We start from the raw sequence: 19,527 nt of genomic DNA, 5'->3' as shown, positions 1-19,527 counted from the left end.
ATATTCCTAACGCCTTGCACGGAGGCTGGGGACTCTGAACACGTTGCATCCCCACTGCAGGGCATTAGTTCTTCTTGCTCCTCTTATGAAGTGGGATTTTATGATGACTCCAGACTTCATTACAGAGGCTGAACAAATCTGTAACCAGACACACAGTGCTCAGTAGTGCCTTTAAGGAACAGCCCTGCTTTGTGAGCTATGGGAGCCTCACACTGGAAATCTCGAGGAGCTCTGGGGTGTGCAGGAAGAGTATGGCTTCCGCAGCATCTTCTTCCTCTGCATGTAGCCAGCTGCACTGTCCAGTCCAAAGTGGGGCCAGGGCCAGGGTTTATTAGAGCTCCAAGTCCACCTTCCACTAGATGCAGCACTAGTCTTGTGCGTTCTTTGTGCTCAGAGGAGCTCTTCGCCGCCGTGCCATGCAGCGGCATGTAAATCAAGAATTGGAATCTTTAGCCACCTATGAGTTCACAAAAGCTCTTTCTAAATTGAAAATATTCTGCATGGAAAACTATGAGGCTCTTACCTTACAAGAGATCTTAGTGTATCAGACTATGTCCAACTATAAGGACATCTTTCAGTTTTCCAGGCCAGGAAGCCAAACAGAACGTAAGGAGGCAGCTGATGTTCTCCTGTCACCTATGGTATTTGCAATATGATGGGTGCTTGTTCCAGACTGTGAATGCTTCCTGCTTCGCTGCTACTTTATGCACCATCTGAAAATAGAAATGTCCTAGGAATGTGTTTCCAAACCAGGAATCACTCCTCATCATACCTGGGATGAAAAACACCTAAGGGGAAATGGTGTAACCACCAACCAAAAGAGAGGAGCATTTACTCTGTAAAATATTATCCTGATTTTAAAAGCCTTAGACCAATAAGACAAACTTCCCTAGAGTGGAGAGGATGTAGCAACCTTCATCTTATTTAAATTCAGTCAGCAGAAAATACACTTAGTGTTAATAGTCTGAGAATTTTAGAGCCAATATCTCATGCTCTTGCAGTATAAAACTGAGGGGAAGAGGGAGGGGGGAGCTGGCAAGTTTTGTCAGCATGCAGCTGCCAGTTTTATGTACAGACCATGATGTTCACATCCAATCGTGAGGCAGTATAATATGGGTAGTGATCACTTGTTGCAAATGTTTCTGTCCCACCTAGTGCTGTATGTATCTAGTATATGCCCTGATCCTGCAATCATATCTGCCCAGGGCCCAAAGGGAATAGTGGCCAAATGATGTTATGTCTGTAGTTCTGAGATTCACCTAGAACTCTGTTTGTGTTGACTTGGCATTTACTTGTGAATGGAAATCACTTTACATGTCTATGATTGTGTTACAGAGAGTTTACCAGGGTAATTATGAATTCCACTGCAAAGTAAAAACATGACCTACAATGTACACAAAATAAATAGTCATTTCAGAATGTTTCAGTTTTTGAACCATGAGTCCCTACTGTGGAGAGCGATCTGGGATCCTTGTGTCCTTGTTTCAGCATTAAAGAAACAGATTTAATTGTCAGTTTTCTTAAACATGCGTTTAATTCCATTCTGTGGGGAATACAGACACTCTTAAATAATTGAGTGGCCAAAAGATTGGTTATTTCTGTTTTCATTGCCCATATTGATTTAAGTGTAGTTAATCCTTTCAAATATCCATGTCACACAGAGCCTGATGGCTCTCTTTAGGGCAATAATGTTCCTCCAGCTAGATTATTTGACATCAAGCATTGTAATGTCACAATAAATCCTTCACATGGGCTGTTCTTTTCAAAGAGAAGTACCAGATGGGGACTTTGCCTTTTACATTAAACTCTCAGTTTTACTAGTCAGAAGTTGGGCTTGTGAATAATTTTCATTAAATTTTCTTTTGTCCCCCATAAAAGAGCTCCACAGCCATGACACTAAATAATCACAAGCCCAATTAAATGGGCACATGGAAATAAAATAAAACAAGGTGTTCCCCTTATTGCAAATTAAATATGGCTGTGTGTAAAGTAATCTCACCCAGTGTATGATTCGCTACAGAGCTTCATTAATGAACTTTACAGACAAAAGTGGGGCTGACTGGCACCTGTAACAAGCGGAGGCAACTTTTCTTCCTTCTGTTCTCTCTTTAAGTCTCTGTCTTGCTTGAGTTATGTCCAGTGCATTACCATTGCAATACTGTTTAGCGCTCGCAAACTGTCTGACAGGCCCAAATAAATACTGTTACCTGATGAATTTTTGCTCATAAGAACGGCCACACTGGGTCAGACCCATGGTCCACCTAGCCCAGTATCCTGTCCTCCAATAGTGGCCAGTGCCAGGTGCCTCAGAAGGAATGAACAGAAAATCATCAAGTGATCCATCCCGTCACCCATTCCCAGCTTCTGGCAAACAGAGTCTAGGACACCATCCCTGCCTATCCTGGCTAATAGCCATTGATGGACCTATCCTCCATGAATTTATCTAGTTCTTTTTTGACCCTCGTTATAGTCTTGGTCTTCACAACAGTCTCTGTCAAAGAGTTCCACAGACTAACTGCGTTGTGTGGGAAAAAACACTTCCTTTTCTTTGTTTTAAAACCGCTGCCTATTAATTTCATTTGGTGACCTCTAGTTCTTGTGTTATGAAAAGGACTAAATGCCACTTCTTTATTCACTTTCTCCACACCAGTCATGATTTTATAGTCCTCTATCATATTCCTCCTCCTTAGCTGTCTCTTTTTCCAAGCTGAAAAGTCCCAGCCTTATTAATCTCTCCTCATATGGCAGCTGTTCCATACCCCTAATCATTTTTGTTGCCCTTTTCTGAACCTTTTCCAATTCCAATATATATATTTTTTGAGATGGGACGACCACATCTGCACGCAGTCTTCAAGATGTGGGTGTATCATAGATTTATATAGAGGCAATATGATATTTTCTGTCTTATTCTCTCTCCCTTTCTTAATGATTCCCAACATTGAGTTTGCTTTTTTGACTGCCTCTGCACATTGAGTGGATGTTTTCAGAGAACTATCCACAATGACTCCAAGATCACTTTATTGAGTGGTAACAGCTAATTTAGACCCCATCGTTTTATATGTATAGTTGGGATTATGCTTTCCAATGTGCATTACTTTGCATTCATTAACACTGAGTTTCATCTGCCATTTTGTTGCCCAATGACCCAGTTTTGAGAGATCCTTTTGTAGCTCTTTACAGTCTGCTTGGACTTAACTATCTTGAGTAGTTTTGTATCATCTGCAAATTTTGCCACCTCACTGTTTAACCCTTTTTCAAGCTCATTTATGAATATGTTGAATAGGCCTGGTCCCAGTACAGACCTCTTAGGAACACCACTATTTATCTCTCTCCATTCTGAAAACTGACCGTTTATTCCTACCCTTTGTTTCCTATCTTTTAACCAGTTACCGATCCATGAGAGAACCTTCCCTATTATCCCATGACAGCTTACTTTGCTTAAGAACCTTTGGTGAGGGACCTTGTCCAAGACTTTCTGAAAAATCTAAGTAGACTATATCCCCTGGATCCCCCTTGTCCACCTGCTTGTTGACCCGCTGTAACATTATCTGATTAAAATATGACCATGCAGATGACTGTTGCTACCACTGTTATATAATTGCAACAAATCTTATACAAAGTACGTCAAGTAAGGTGTCTATGGAAAGTTATGAGCAGCTGAATATGATTATGCTCTCTGTATGCATGTATCATTTTTGTATTTGAAGTTATGAGTATTGGCTCTATACCAGTATTTCAAATATGTTTGTTGCTGTGGTAATGCCCACAAGGTATTTAGACTGCACATCTTGAAGGGACTATTCAAGTTAAATGGCCCATCAAGGGACACTTAACTCACAATGGACCATGGAAGACGCCCATCCATGCTTGATGGACTTTCATGTGAACAACTAGAGTATAGGTAATGGCCTTTGCTGTGACTAAGCAAAATCATGCATGGACATGTGACTTGCCCTTGTGACTCCAAACACCATCTTGTTACATGTGATTTTCCACTAGCTGCGTTGAGGGCTTGGTTTGAAACAATGGATTTCCCTCCACATGGAAGAAGTTATAAAAGGCCCTGGAAATATCTCTGTTTTGCCTCTTTCCTGCTCAAACCTCTGGATTATGGACTTACACTAAGGGGAGCATTCTATCCAAGGGACAGAGGACTTCCAGTGATTTGGAAGAAACGAGAGACTTAACAAGCCAGCAGTTTATTCCATCAGTGCTATAAGCCTGAACTGAGAACTTTGCAATTACTGTATGTATTTGATTCCTTTAACCAATTTTATCTATCTATCTATCTACCTTTAGATTTTAGATACTAAAGGATTGACAACAGCATGATTATTGGGTAAGATCCGAGTTGCATATTGATCTGGGTGTGTGGCTTGTCCTTTGGGATAAGAAGAAATTTTTATTTGATGAAATTGGTTTTAAACAACCACTCATCTTTAAGTCTAGTGTTTTTGGTGGTGATACAAGGACTGGAATGCCTAAGAAAACAGCTTTTCTGACTTTTTGTTAGCCAGTGTGGTGAAACTGAAGTTTACTTTTGTTGCTGGTTTGGTATATTTTATGGGAGTATAATTACTAGTTTTGGGGTGTGTCTGCCCTATTTCTCAGCAGTTTGCCCTGAATTTGGTATTCTCACTTGTGACCCATGAAGGCATGGTGATGCCCCCTCAAAGAATTTTAGTAGATTGGTGAGGCATGATCTTCCTTTACAAAAACCATGTTGATTCTTCCCCAACAAATTATGTTCATCTATGTGTCTGACAATTTTGTTTTTTACTAGAGTTTCAATCAGTTTGCCCGGTACTGAAGTCAGGCTTACTGGCCTGTAATATTTAAAATTAGCTATCCTTCAGTCATTTGGTACAGAAGCTCATTTAAATGATAGGTTACAGATTACAGTTAACAGTTCTGAAATTTCACATTTGAGTTCCTTCTGGTCCTGGTGACTTACTTCTGTTTAGTTTATAAATTTGTTCCAAAACCTCCTCTAATGACACCTCAGTCTGAGACAGTTCCTCAAACTTGTCACCTAAAATGAGTGGCTCAGGTTTGGGAATCTCCCTCACATCCTCAGCAATGCAAAGAATTAATTTAGTTTCTCTGCAATGGCCTTATTGTCCTTGAGTGCTCCTTGAGCATTTCGATCATCGAGTGGCCTCACTGGTTGTTTAGCAGGCTTCTTGCTTCTGAAGTACTTAAAAAAAATTTGCTATTACTTTTTGAGTCTTTGACCAGCTGTTCTTCAAATTATTTTTTTGGCCTTTCTAATTATATTTTTACATTTCACTTGGCAGAGCTCACGTGCTCAGTTTGGATAATGGTCCCTAGTAATAGAGTAACAATCCATGCTTTTCTAATGCGGTTGGAAGAAGTGGATCAAATTGTTATTTGCATGTTTATTATTTCAAAGAGGATTTGATGGCTGATGCGCATGTGGGTGGGCTCTGAGGACTGGTAAAGATACCAGGGGACAAACCTTCAGAGCCTTGCGCATTTTGTCCAGTGGCCTATCTGAAACATGCTGGTGATTCCAAGTCCAGTTCCTAGTTGGACAACAGGCCCCAGCACAAAACCCACCCCCGTCTTTGACATTTACTGTTTCCCAATCTTATCAGTGGTGCTTGGGATGGAATGGGACCTGCACACTAGAATACACCTTCATCTCAGTGGGGATCCCGCCTGGGCCGGGCTGGGACTGGGAAGGTGTTTGTGTCAGAGGGAGTCTGCTCTGCTGTGGCCCAGGCTGTCCTGGGTCTGTAGGGAAAGGAGACCAGATTCCAGCTTGGCACTCCAGCCCTTTCTTCTCAGCATAATGTCACCTCCACGTAGTGGCTCAGATTGACTTTTTAGAGAAGAAAGAAAAGGACAAAACAATGCAGCATGTGACTTTACTTCCAAGCACAAGACCCAAGGTTCAGGCTCAACACTAATTCTCTTGTTGCTTTGCATCTGGTGGCGTGGCACTGGGATTCAGGCTTAACGTTTTCTCACCCATTTGGTCTTCCCGTTGCCATCCTCATCACTGTGTGTTTATTTGTTTGTTTTATTTACTGGATTCATTATAGTAGTGCAGGGGACAGCTGAGAACAGGGCCTCCCTGTGCTAGGCGCTGCACAAGCATAGGACAAAAGACAGTGCCTGCCCCAGAGAGCTACAGTCCAATTAGACAAGGTGGACAAAGCGTAGGGAGTGGGAGAGAGCATACAAGCAGAGTGAACAATGCGATGGCTGCAAATGTCACGTTATTTCTGTGATTCCCCCTTTTATAGCTCTTTAAATCCTTTCAGTGAGGTTATGTTAGGAGGGTTTTAGCTGGATGGAAAAACAAAGGAAGGGATGAGGCAGGAGGGGTTAGAGACAGTGAGGGAGGTACAAAAGAGGCTGGAGCAAAAAGACAATCAGCACAGGGAGAGAATGTTCAGCGTGAACATGGCAGAATGCAATCTGACTTTTTTATCCCTTTTGATCCCCATAGTTGGCCAATATTTGGGGTTTTCTGGGTTGTTTTTGTTAGGAGAAATGATAATAGAGTTTGGTATTTTTGATTCAATCCTGTTTATTTACAAAGCATTAGAGAATGTCCTGCTTCCCTAAAAATATTAGTATCAAACAACAGGAAGCACTTTCCTTGTGCACAGTTCCAAGCCTGCCTACCTAGCTAGCACCCCACACAAAAAGCTTGCTCTCTTGGAAGGGCCACACTACTTGTGCTTCTCTTGTTGCTTCCTGGTTTTCTTGCTGCTTTCTCCTGCTTTCTTTTACACAGACACAACTGCAACCAAATCAATCACAAGCCCTTGAGTTGTCCTTCAATCTAGCTCATTCCTGGAATTTCTTTCCCAAAGGCTACCTGGTGGAGGAAGGGAGCAAGTCACCTAGGCACTACTGCCCCCAGAATGTGTGTGGTGTCGCCCCCTGTATTTCTGGGTCTGGTGAGGGATTGGGGGGGAGGCATGACCTCAGCTGGGCTCCATTTTATACCCTCCCTTTCAGTGCAGCAGTAGCCTGAGTTGCTCTTTGTGTATTTAGTAGTTCAGCTCAGTGCTTTACTAGACATGAAATGAGGATAAGTTTGTGCTCTGGACAGCTTGCAATCTAAAACACTAGATGGAGGTTGTGGGAAGGATTAGCGTTAATATTTCAAGGAATTTTTCATGCTTTCTCCTTGTGGGCGCCAGCAGCTTCTCACCTGTACCACATTGTTCTAAATGCAGATCCACAGGCCCTTCCACCTTTCTTTCAGAGTTTTTCTCTTTTATTTGTCTCTGCATTGCAGGCTGCGCTCTCTTTCCATGTCTGAGGGCCAGGACTGGAAGAGAGGCACTCAGCACCTTAGCAGGCAAGGAGATTTGGGGCATTTTTTTTTGCTTGTAGTATTTTAGCAAGACGCCCTCAGATGCAGTAGGAAGTAGCGGGGTTTGAACTTAAAGGAATGCAGCCATTTTACATTCTTTGTTCTTGCCACAAACAGAAGGGACATTAGATTATCAGTATTTCATCTCTCTAGATAGCCATGAAGCAGTGGCGTTAACTTTATTTCAAGTACCAATTATCGTAGCAGCCTGACCAGAACCATCTATACAGCCTATTCAGTACAGAAAAATGGATTCACTACCTTTCCCTGCCCCAGGATACAGGCTAGACATTACCACCATGTTCACAATGGATTTTATATGTACTGTACCACACATTTAAGCAGTGGATGGGCAGTGCATTTCTGGGGATTATTGTGGGCTTGTAGCAGTCTGAAGAACAAGGCCAAACAGGCTAAGTGACGTATACTAGTGCAGTAACCACTCTGGGTATGATGCCCGGAGAATCCTGTGATACAAGAGGAATGGCAGTGAGAGGAGGTGGGCATACCTGTGTGCTGACTGGCTTGTTCTCACATTGATACCTGCCTGCCTCATGTACTCTGCCAATCTCTAGCATTTTGGCCTTCGGGGCCATTGGCACTTCAACCACCCCTGAATGGTGCAATCGTCTCTTGATTCCACAGACTCTATGAAAGTAACGATCCTGCCCAAATAAAGGGCTAAGGCACTAGGCACTGGACAAAGGCCCAGAACTGAGCCTTGGCTTTCTGACTCAGTTGTCACTGTAGGAGAGAATTAACCCTGGATTTGATGTGCATTTCTCTTGCCTGATGCACATACACCTGCTAGTGTCATTTTCCTCTGAGTTATTTTACTTACGTTTAAAACAACATTCTGTACTGGCTGGGGAGCTGTCAGCCAGGCCCTCAGGCTGGTGGTCAGTTCAGCTAGCGTGGCTGTGCCCTTCACAAAAGTGGAAATTAAACCATATCCCAGTCTTTCTTAGGCCCAGCAGCAGCTCTATGAGTCTCATTGTTACCCAACCTGGACTGCTGGGTGTGCTAGGCAAAGCAGGTTACCCCATTATCCCCAGGGATTTTAATGCTACCTGAATCAGCCCATCTTTAGATTAATCTGGAAAAAGGTTTCTTTTCATTTTATTAATAAAAATTTAGTTTTTATTGCTGGTTTTTTTTAGTACCCAGATGTGTGTTTGAATTTCCTGAACTTTATGTATCATCTGGATGAAGCATCTGGATGCACCTCATTGTGGAGCCTTTACTGCTGTGAAGTATTTTGGGATGGCAGCTAAAAGAAAACAGAGCAAATCGGCTGGTAGTGATCGGTTTGCTCCAGATCTTTCAGACGGCTCACAATGATCGCATTAAGTCTAGCAGAGGCAGAGACAAACTGGTTGCCGTCCAAGTCACTAGACATTTGGATTCATCATTGCCATCTGAGTCATTTGGTTTCATTTGCCTCTTCACTTTCTGCCCGTTGATTCAGCAGGAAGGACTTTCTAGGCCTCACTAGGTAGTGAATTCTCACCGAGACTCAGACAGGAGCAAGAGAGACAAATCTAGCTGTAGACAAGATCTGAGAGTAGTTGACTGCTGGACACAATCACTTCTGGGCAAAAATATCACCAGGGGGGAAACCAGCAAGAACAACAACAAACTCATGTTTCTGCTGGGTCACTGCAAAGCAAAGCCCTTTTTAATGGTGTGGAGAATGGTAGGGTTTGTGATGTGTTTATATACTTTAGTGCTGCAGGGGATGACCTCTCAAGGGCAGAGCCGGCTCCAGGCACCAGCTGAGCAAGCTGGTGCTTGGGGCGGCAGATTCTAGGGGGCGGCTTCCGCCCAATCCTAGGGCGGCACTGACGCTTTTTTTTTGTTTTTTTTGTTTGCTGCTCTGGCCGCCTGTAGGGGGCAGAGGAGGGGAGCGCCCTGCAGCAAGCCCGGCGGGGCAGCCCGCGTCCTTCCCTCCCCACCGACCGGAGCAGCGCGGAGCCCTCCCGGCAGGCGGCGCGGAGGTCGGGGCCGCGGGGTGAGCGCCCCCCTGAAGCCCTGGCTGCTCCCCTCTCTCTCTCCCCCCTCGCTCCCTCCCCTTCCCCCATTAGACCGGGCGCGCACTCTGCAGCACAGGGAGGCCCCTGGCTCCGGCCGCCCTGTCGGTTTTTTTGTTTTGTTCCCCCTGCTTTGCCGGCTGCACCGTTCCCCCCCCGCCCCCGCTTTGCCGCCCCAGCTGCGCTGCAGGTGGTTGATTTTTCACCTGCTTTGCCGCTCCAGCCGTGCAGGTTTTTTGGTTTTCCCCCACCCCGCTTCACCGCTCCGGCTCTGCTGCAGGTTTTTCTTTCTTCCCTGCTTGGCCATTCCAGCTGCCCCGTGTTTTTGTTCCCCCCACCCTGCTTTGCCGCTCTGGCTGCGCCGTGTTTGCTTTTTCTTTTTTTTTCTTCACCTGCTTTGCCGCTCCAGCGCCCTGTTCCCCCTCCCCCGCCTTTACCGCTCCAGCCCCACCGGGGATTTATGTTGTTGTTTTGTTTTTCCCCCTGCTGTGCTGCTCCGGCTTTGCTGCAGTTTCCCCCCTCCCCCTTTGCCATTCCAGCCGCGCTGTTTTTTGGTGTGTCCCGTCCCCCCCCCCCCCGCTTTGCCGCTCTGGCCCCGCTGTGGTTTTGTTTTTGTTTTTCCCTGCTTTGCCGCTCCGGCGGCCCCTCCCCCCCTTTTTGTTTGCTTGGGGCGGCAAAAAAGCCAGAGCCGGCTCTGCTCAAGGGAATGGCCTCTCAATGTCCCTTCCAGTCCTATGATTCTATGGTTTTATATCGTTTAAGGTATGAGGTTTGTGGGAGATAAAATATGTGGGCGGAAGGGAGCTAGTGGTTTGAAACCTAAGGACTCTGAGAGGGCCGATTGGGTGGCTAGGAGCCATCCTGGGATGTCCGTTAGCTGGTCAGCAGTGAGAGGAAATTTGGGAGGAAGGAGTGCAGAGAGTGGCCTGCTGGCGATGGGTTGGTCCAGGCTGGCTGAAATTGCCAAGAAAGCTTTCTCCAGTCTCCAGAGACTGGTCCATCAGGGATGACAGAGGTCTGGGCTGCCGAGAAGGTGGTGGGTGAGACCAGGATGGGAGAACATGGGAGTCCCTGGCTGATGAAAAGAAAGCTGAACTGGGATATAAAATAAGATTTCCAGGGCTTGGAAAGGAATGTGGTCGCTGCCAGATGATCACTACTGGTGGCCACTCATGGATTTTAATTGTAAATAATAAACTACCAATTTGTTAATGCAGTCTGGAGTGGAGCTGCGGTGAATGGGGATTTCTTCAGTGGCCTTCAAAGAACTCTTGCCATACCAGTCAGGGGATCTCCACTCCGGGGGACATGGTTCTGGTAACAAAAGAGCAGAGGGAGCGGTGCCCAGAGGTAAAATTTCCAAGCGAGAAGCTTGATGGTAGCAGTAGGTAACCAAGATCAGGTTGTAGGAACCCCAGGATTGTGACACATGACAACAGAGAAATTTTCACGGATGAGAAGCTGAGCAGCCATGTTACTGTAGTAGAAACTGAGCTTTTTTCCCCTTCAAAAGTGGTGAATTTCCACCTGGAGGAAATCCCTTGCACAGCTGCTTTGCTGCTGTTGCAGTACCTCTGAGCCTGCCACTTGAGCACACCCTCCCTAGCTAATGCCCCCTCCCTCTCTTTTTCCTTTTTTGAATGATGTCTCCCTTCAGGGTTATTCTCCTTTGTAAAGTCAAATTATGCAGTCTACGTAGTACAGCACACAATAAATGCCTTAAACACTTTCCCTCCAGCAAGCTGAAGGGTCCCTGCAGATCTGTGCAGGCATCAAAAGCCCATTCTTAATATTCCAAAAGTGCCTAGTATAATTGATCTGGTTGCATGGTATGCTGTGCGATAGCATTCTTCATCTGAGAGGAAGAATGCACTAAGGAACAGTCAGACAATGACTGCAGGGGAAACCAATGTCTCTTACAGATCAGAAAGTCTTTGTTTGGTTGCGTCCTTACACTTTTTACACTGCCTGAAAGAAGAGACATTGTATTAGGGTGGAGAATTGCTGGAATTGTTCAATGTAATGTGCTGAGTTGTATAGTGATACTATGTGATGATAATGCAGTAGGCAAAGATGAGTACTCATTTACTTCAGCATGTCTGGAAACCTGAGAGACCTGCCCAGAAATCTCAAAATACCCTAAAAGACCCTCTTGTTTACTGTAATAGATTTCCATTTCCCTTCCTCAGCATAACAAGATACACAAGTTATTCACCAACCAATGTGTACTGAGATGGTTCATCTGGTAGATCATCCGCTTTCTCTTATTTTCATTTGCACAGAAGTGGCAATTAGTAGTTTTCTTTCTTACCAACTTGCATTGTTACTGTCAGTGCTAAGAAAGCATTGGGCTTTTCCGGCTTAACTTCAGAGGTAGGCATGAGATGGCAGCCTAGAGTCAGATTTAGCATGTTCAATGTATAAATAGTCTTTGGGTGTCTGTGGAGGCATAGGGGGAGGAAGAGATGGAGGAGAGGGAGAGTGCTTCGTATGATGCTAAATTAAGAATGGCTGTTTTCTGAACCTGATATTGATCTCTAAGAAAATCAATCTATCAAAGAAATCCACAATAAAATATAGTAGGGTCTTCATTATATTAGCTCTTCTGATTAGAACATGAGGGTTTTAGCCAAGTACCTAGGATGTTGTACCTATGACTCTCAATATTTAAACCAATGAATAAATTTTCAGTATGTTGTCACCTATTGAAAGGCATTAAACTGCCATTAAATTCTAAACTTCTGCTTCAATGCATATATTGGTCTGTAAATGCCTGTCCTATTGAACCCCTGAAATCACTGGGACTGTTTGGTGAGAAAGACTTGACTCAGTCTAGAAACACAGATGTCGGACTGGATCAGACCAGAGGTCCATTTCCAGTGTCCTGTCTTTGACAGTGTGACCAGTGCTAGAAGCTTCAGAAGAAGATGCAAATCAGCCCTGCAGTAGACAGGCATGGGATAATTGCTTATTTTTTAATATTTACCATTATGACACTGTATGTTCATGTTATCCATACAAATGTCAAATCCTTTTCTGAATACTACCAAGATTTTGCCCTCAGTGATATCCCATGGCAGTGAGTTCCACAGGTCAATTGTGCATTGTATGGGAAATATTTCCTTTTATCAGTTCTGAATTTGCCACCTTTGAATGTTCCCTTGTTTTGTGTTGTGAGACACGAAAGAAGTTCTTGATCTGCCTTCTATAGGCCATTCACTATTTTGTCACCTCTCCTCCTTGTTCTCTCAATGTGGCAGAATCAGACTCATTGGGCATATTGTAGAAAATGAGACTAAATCACATGGAGAAGAAAGCTTTGCAAACCAAGGACAAATAGATATTTTAGGGTTTGATAGTCTAAATATTATTCCAATACAGACCCGTGATCTTGTGTTACAGTGAAAATGTTTTCTTAATGGATAGATCCCTGCTAATTTTTTTATTTTTAATTTTTGATGGGCTATTTCAAGCAGTCAAAGATGCATTACTTCCACAATGACAACAGAGAAATTGCAATATGCAATCAGACCAGTAGTCCATCTAATACAGTATCCTGTCCTTCACAGGACCAGTGCCCAGTGCCTCGAAAGTGCAAGAAATCCGGTAATGGACGATTTGGGGATAACCTGCCCATAGGGGAAGTTTCTTGTACTCCCCTGTCATTTAGCAATTTCTTTATGCCTTGAATCATGAGTATTTAGATCCCTTCTAAATTAAAAAAAATCCCTATATAATGTAACGGGGGCTGTTTTTTGACATCCTACTAAACCCCCAGATCTTTGTGATCATGTGATAGGAAGTTCCACAGGTTAATTATGCACCATGTAAGAAAAAGTATTTCCTTTGATCAGTTTTAAATATGTTGTCTTTAAATGTCATTGAATGTATTACATTGAATGTGCTCTTTCTTGTATTATGAAAGAAGGTAAATAGAAGTGGCTGATTTAACTTCTCTAGAGCACTCATTATTTTGTATTACCCTATTGCATTCCCTTTGTAAACTGTCTCTATCTATTCAATCTCACCGCATATAAAAAATCTTTCCATCTCTCTAATTGTTGTCACACATCATTGACCCCTTTTTTACTGTAATCTCTTCTTTGAGCTCAATTGATTAGAAATGAATACAGACTTCCAGGTGAGAGCGTACCTTTGATTTACATAATGTCAACAGAGTAGAATGTATAATGAATGAGAGAAAAGATAATACTAAAACCAACCTCTTGTATGCCTTTTGACCATCACTGGGCAATGAGAGGTTTCCAATGAGCTGCACAGTGATGCCTAAATCTTTTTCCTCAGTGCTCAGAGTTAATGTAGAACTCAGACTATGCCTTCTAATGAACATGAGAGTGCATTTGTCAACAATGAATTTCAAGCAGTTCATACAGTTATTGGAGTTTACATATTTTAGGGCATTTTAAAATGACATTTTAAACAACTTTTCTTAAGATTACAATGGCAACAGTCTGTCAAGAGTGAAATAAGCAAAAATGAAGGTGAGCATTCCAGTGGCATTACTGTGGTATAATGCAACTTTGCACACAACTTGAGAAGACTTCACTTCATTATGCCTAGAGGTGCAAGAATAGCTGTGAACGGCTAATACGAACCAATGCTATTGGAGACATCTGTTTTGGTTTTCATTTTTCAGTGTTATTAGTGCTTATTGGTACAAGGTTCAGGAATGCAGCCAATCCCTTTGAAGTTGAAAGTTTATTGTAAGGCTAGAGTCGTTGTGTGCCACGTTGATGACCCTGTGTGTAACCTTTCAATTAAACATCCCTAATGCATGCAATGAGAAAGGACCTATGTTAAATGAATGCAAATGTGGACTAAAATGCAAGCAAACATTGTTTTCCATATATGAAAGTTTTCTCTTTTCTGATTTGATGCGACAGTTTCAGTACATATACCAGATTCTCCGGTCTTTCCCCCAAATGCCTTTTTCCCCCAAAAAAATTTACAAATCTGTTAAATTGTGCATATCCTAGGATTCTTTTGTGATTGTATTTATCTGGATTTACATACAATGCCTAGCCTGTGCTTCGATATAATTAAAAATATAATGATGTCAAAGGTAAAACTGACATTTATCCCTCCCCCAAACCAGAAATTGATAAATTGGCCAACCAGAGATTAACTCAGTCCCAAACCATACCTTGTCTCCTCCACAAATCTCAGCCCTCATCATATGCTCCCTTTACAGAAGTCTGGGTAAAGAGAAGAGCTTTTCATCCTTAACAAATCTGTGCTATTTTGGAGCAACTGGGCATAGTAAATTCCAAAGTTTAGGACCCCTCTTTGAAAATTTTCTGCTGACAGCTTCCTCTCTGTTGTATGAAAAGTTCCACTGACCACAGATCTGGCAGGATAGTATGGGGGAAATAGTCATGCATCCGACGAAATGAGTATTCACCCACGAAAGCTCATGCTCCAATACGTCTGTTAGTCTATAAGGTGCCACAGGACTCTTTGATGCTTTTATGGGGGAAATGGTAATCTGCCATGCAGTACATTAAAACCAGCACCTTAAACTCCACCCAGAAACCAACAGGCAACCTGTGCAGATCCCAGAGCAGTGATGTAAGGTGCTTCAGCGACTCCACTTACTCAGCAGCCTTGTTATGCACAAGCATCAGTTTCCAGATTGATTTAAAGTGCTGCCCCATGTACAGCCTATTGCAGTAATCTAATCCTTAGCTGGCAAATGTGTGGGTTAAAGAAGATGAATTGATTGGCATAACTAATTTTCAAGGTCATAACCTATCATAGAATCATAGAATATCAGGGTTGGAAGGGACCTCAGGAGGTATCTAGTCCAACTCCCTGCTCAAAGCAGAATCAATCCCCAACTAAATCATCCCAGCCAGGGCTTTGTCAAGCCTGACCTTAAAAACCTCTAAGGAAGGAGATTCCACCACCTCCCTAGGTAACCCATTCCAGTTCTTCACCACCCTCCTAGTGAAAAAGTTTTTCCTAATATCCTAATATCCAACCTAAACCTCCCCCACTGCAACTTGAGACAATTACTCCTTGTTCTGTCATCAGGTACCACTGAGAACAGTCTAGATCCATCCTCTTTGGAACCCCCTTTCAGGTAGTTGAAAGCAGCTATCAAATCCCCCCTCATTCTTCTCTTCTGCAGACTAAACAATCCCAGTTCCCTCAGCCTCTCCTCATAAGTCATGTGCTCCAGCCCCCTAATCATTTTTGTTGCTCTCTGCTGGACTCGTTCCAATTTTTCCACATTCTTCTTTTAGTGTGGGGCCCAAAACTGGACACAGTACTCCAGATGAGGCCTCACCAATGTCGAATGTCAAACATATTTGAAATCTGACGGTGAGCCACTCTTTGGGACAGGTTTAATTAACTTATATAAGCTGCTCAACTTCACCAAAATTAGATTCCAGTGGTTAACTCTAAGTAGGCGGAAAGAGAGATGCCTATCAAATATTTTATACTGTGCTCATCACCATAGTATCTAAGCACTGGTGACCATGGCTTTTCAGTGCACACTCGTGGAATGCAGCTGGCGGTTCTTTCACACACCCAAGTTTGTGTAGCTGTAGTCCATTTATGTTAAAAGGAGATAACACAACTTTTCTTCCTGATTACACTGCTAAGTGATGATGCCTTATGGTTTTGTATTGATAGTTCTGGGCATGGGGGTAGGCAGATTATCCTGACTGACAAACTGCATGGCTGGTTTTGATAGTATTACTAACCTAGTAGATGGTGGGACTGAAGGAACTGTTAAATATTTAGATTTGAATAAGTCATTGGCTTCAATGTCTCATTGCACCTGTACTGAATAATACATGCAAATGGACAGGGATAGGAACACAGTCCTGTGGACTGAAGATTAGCTGTTGGGTGGTTAAACAGGGCAATGCTAAACAGCCACGTATCATATTAATGGGAGATGTCCAGGGGGCTCCCCAGAATCAGTTAGGTCCAGTCTCATTATTTTAATTAGTTTTCATTAATGATCTGGGAGTGGGAATAAACAGCAAGATTATGAGATTCATTAATTGTGTTAAAATGGAAAGAGTTGCAAACATTAGCGGGGACAGAAAAATAATACAAGTGGTGCGAGCGAGATTAGAGAAGTGGGAGAAGTTAGCTGAACTCAGGAGGAGATGGCAACAATCTACAGATATGTGAAGGGGAAGGATGGGAAAAGGCGGAATAGTGGGAGAAATGACTAACAGGAAGCTTAGGCTGGCAGTGACCTCTATTGGGCTGTGGAACAGACTCCCAGGGAAGGGGCAGAGACCCTCAACATTTAAATCTCCCCTGGACAAGGTAAGGCAGAAAAAATGTCCTCTGTGTGTGTGTGTGTGTGTGTGTGAGAGGGGAACCTGACACAGCCCCAGGAGATGGCCTGATGAGACATGATAGGGCAGTGGTCCCCAATCTTTTTCATCTGGCAGGCGCCAGACAACGAGCCACAGAGGACCATGGCGGCGGACGAGCATCCGCCAAAATGCCGCCGACAAGCAGCGTTATCCAGAGGCGTCACCGCCGAAATGCCACCGAATTTCAGCAGCATTTCAGCGGCTGCTCATCCACTGGCCAGTACGTGGGTGCACTTAGATGCCCCGGCGGGTGCCATGGCACCCGTGTGCACCGTGTTGGGGACGCCTGTGATGGAGCTTTCCTTTGCTATAGGTTGCAAGCCTGCTATATGTTTTATTAGTTTCATCTTCCTATTTTAAGATCTAGACTCTAAAACTGACTCACCTCTTAGGCTCATGAATTGGCCCCAGCTGCAGAAAATGTGCAGACAGGCTACTGCTTTGGGGCGGTCAGGCTCATCAGCACCAGACAGCTGAGCAAGGGCATCCCAGGAATCCATGCGGTTCCTGCATGATGGGTCAGCACATCTGTGGAGAGAGAAGTTCCACCAGGGCGGAGAGTTATTGTGATGTTCCAAATGGAGTCTAAAATGATCCTCTCTGAGTTTCTCTCGAGTTGAGGTGAAAAAAGTGAACAGCTGGCTCTGACTGTGGCATGCTGACAGTCGTAGTCCTTAGGGAGCAGGCTTCCTTGGTGTGGGAGCGCATTCTAACTTTCTGTAATGGCCACCTGCTGTGAGAGCATGTGAGCTGAACCAGATCTGTTCTTTACACTTCTGTCTTTATCCAGGAAATGTATATTTTCTGCTGCCTAAAATTAGCCTAGAACATGACACAAATGAAGAGTGGGCCTATGAACTCCATAGTCACACATTAGTCCCCCCTGTGCTTTACTCTTTTCTTATGCTGCGTGAGTTGGAGAGCAGCATCTCTGTAAAGGAGTCATATAATGTCCATTAAGCACAACAAAGTCACAAAAAGGAATTTACCATCATGTGGCTGCCCTGGCTTGTGAAGTCTGTCTCTCAATCCCAAACTGTGAAAAGCCCAGAGCAGAGCATGGCAAGATGCTATGACACCACAGGTGGTACCATGGGCATGGTACAAGAATGTGAACAGAAATGTCTACATAGAGTGACCATCACTGTCTGAGGGACGCAAAGGGCACTATGGAAAATCTGAGGCAAGGCACTTCTCCTACCAGACATATAATTCATTCCATAAAGTTACCATGTTACCTTATCTTCTCAATAATGAGTGTTTGAAAATCCAGGGCTAAACGCCCTGCTGGTGAAAAGCCATTGCCTTCCATGATGTTATGTAAGTGGAGAATTTGACCCGTATTTTTAAATGGTTATTAGGAGATCCTTATTCAATACAGGTCGCAAGACATTAGGCACAAAACAAAGGTCATCCTTTCAAATACAGAGTGGGTGGTGTCTCTGTTGGTCTGTCTGTATCTAGTGTTAGAAGATGCACTAGAAGAATGGATTACGAATGGGCCATTTTCCAACTGCAAAGTGAATGTCTGACTCACTGCAAAATAATGTGAGTGGGGAAAAAAAGGGAGAGAGAATTGCAGCATTTCCTATGGCACCACTAGCATGATAAAGCTCAAAGAAAGACAGCATCATTCATTTCTGTCATAGACATCATCGATGAATAACTTACCAGTGAGTTCTTTGGAAATTGAAACCACAACACAGAAAAATGTCTTCTTCAAAATGCAAAAGTGGCCTGATTATTTTTTTTAAATAAGATATGGGGGAACCAATTCTATATTCAAACACTCTGGCACCAGGAATAGAAGCAGTTCATGTTCTAATAACAATAACAGATGTTGTTGAAAACAAAATGTTGTTCAAAAACTCCACTGAGAACATTTTGTTCCTTTTGAATGGCAGAATGGCAATGTATAGAAGGAGCTGTAAATGTTTCTTAATGGAGTATCACATGGGTTGATTTAGAAAAGATGCAGCTAGAGAGAAATAAATTGGAGGTTTATGTGTACTGCATAGTTCAGAACTTGGAGCCCAGTCTTCTGCACTGACTGGATAATATGGTATGCAGCTTTGTCTAGAGCGCCTACGATGTACTTTCCATAAGATGGTGTATTTCTACTGTACAATGGGAACATAGGCTCATTTAAGAGTTGTTCAAAGATCATGCATGTGCCTTGTTATTTCCAACAGCCTTTTAGTACTAAAAAAATCAATGAAGCTGTGAAACAAGCCCATCTCCATACCTAGAGGTTCATATGTGATTCCCTATATCTCAGAGGCAATGCCTTCAACTTGGTTTCCTGGGGGATAGCAAGGGAAAGGGGCAAGTTGATGGCACTGTTTGCCATGGATGATCCAAGTAATAATTGCACTTAGGTACCATGTTTAGGTATCCTCCTCACCTGATGTCTCTAGTGGAGAGAAACAAGATGACCACTACAGGGGGACAGACAGAAATATGGTGCAGAAAACCTGCAATGCTATGAAGTGGTAAGGAAACTGCCTACTCATGTGCCTGGGGCTTCTTCACACCTCAGAACCCATAATTGTGTTACAGTGCACACTGATACTCCTAGTATTTGCATTAAGATCTTTCATCAAGGAAGTTAATGTTCTCCGAGCAAGTGAGTTCTCAAAACCCATAAATCCTAATGTTTAATACATTAACAATATAGAGATAAGTATCTAATTTTACCTTATGCAAGACAGAGCAGCCAATGACAAATAGCACTGAGTAATATTTATGAGTTCCATGCCTGGAGGAATAATAAGCA

The 19,527-nt window shown here is 43.4% G+C and overlaps 2 long non-coding RNA genes across 3 annotated transcripts in view; one reads left to right on the top strand and one right to left on the bottom strand.

Annotated features, from left to right (window-relative positions):
• Window positions 1–529: 529 nt before the first annotated feature.
• Window positions 530–19,527, bottom strand: part of LOC120386680 — a 23,381-nt gene continuing 4,383 nt past the window's right edge. For both annotated transcript variants that reach the window (XR_005589860.1, XR_005589861.1), the window contains exons 2-3: window positions 17,137–17,279; window positions 530–713 (exon numbers count right to left, since the gene is read on the bottom strand). This is a non-coding gene — a long non-coding RNA (uncharacterized LOC120386680). The remainder of the gene's footprint in view (window positions 714–17,136; window positions 17,280–19,527) is intronic.
• The window catches only part of LOC120386676, a 23,235-nt gene continuing 13,031 nt past the window's right edge, over window positions 9,324–19,527 (top strand). Inside the window, exons 1-2 of the long non-coding RNA XR_005589850.1 lie at window positions 9,324–9,368; window positions 10,605–10,737. This is a non-coding gene — a long non-coding RNA (uncharacterized LOC120386676). The remainder of the gene's footprint in view (window positions 9,369–10,604; window positions 10,738–19,527) is intronic.

The sequence above is a fragment of the Mauremys reevesii genome, linkage group 19, assembly GCF_016161935.1.
Source record: "Mauremys reevesii isolate NIE-2019 linkage group 19, ASM1616193v1, whole genome shotgun sequence".
NCBI classification, from domain to species: domain Eukaryota; kingdom Metazoa; phylum Chordata; order Testudines; family Geoemydidae; genus Mauremys; species Mauremys reevesii.
The sequence above is the reverse complement of the archived record's forward strand: the minus strand, read 5'-3'. Positions and strand labels throughout refer to the sequence as shown.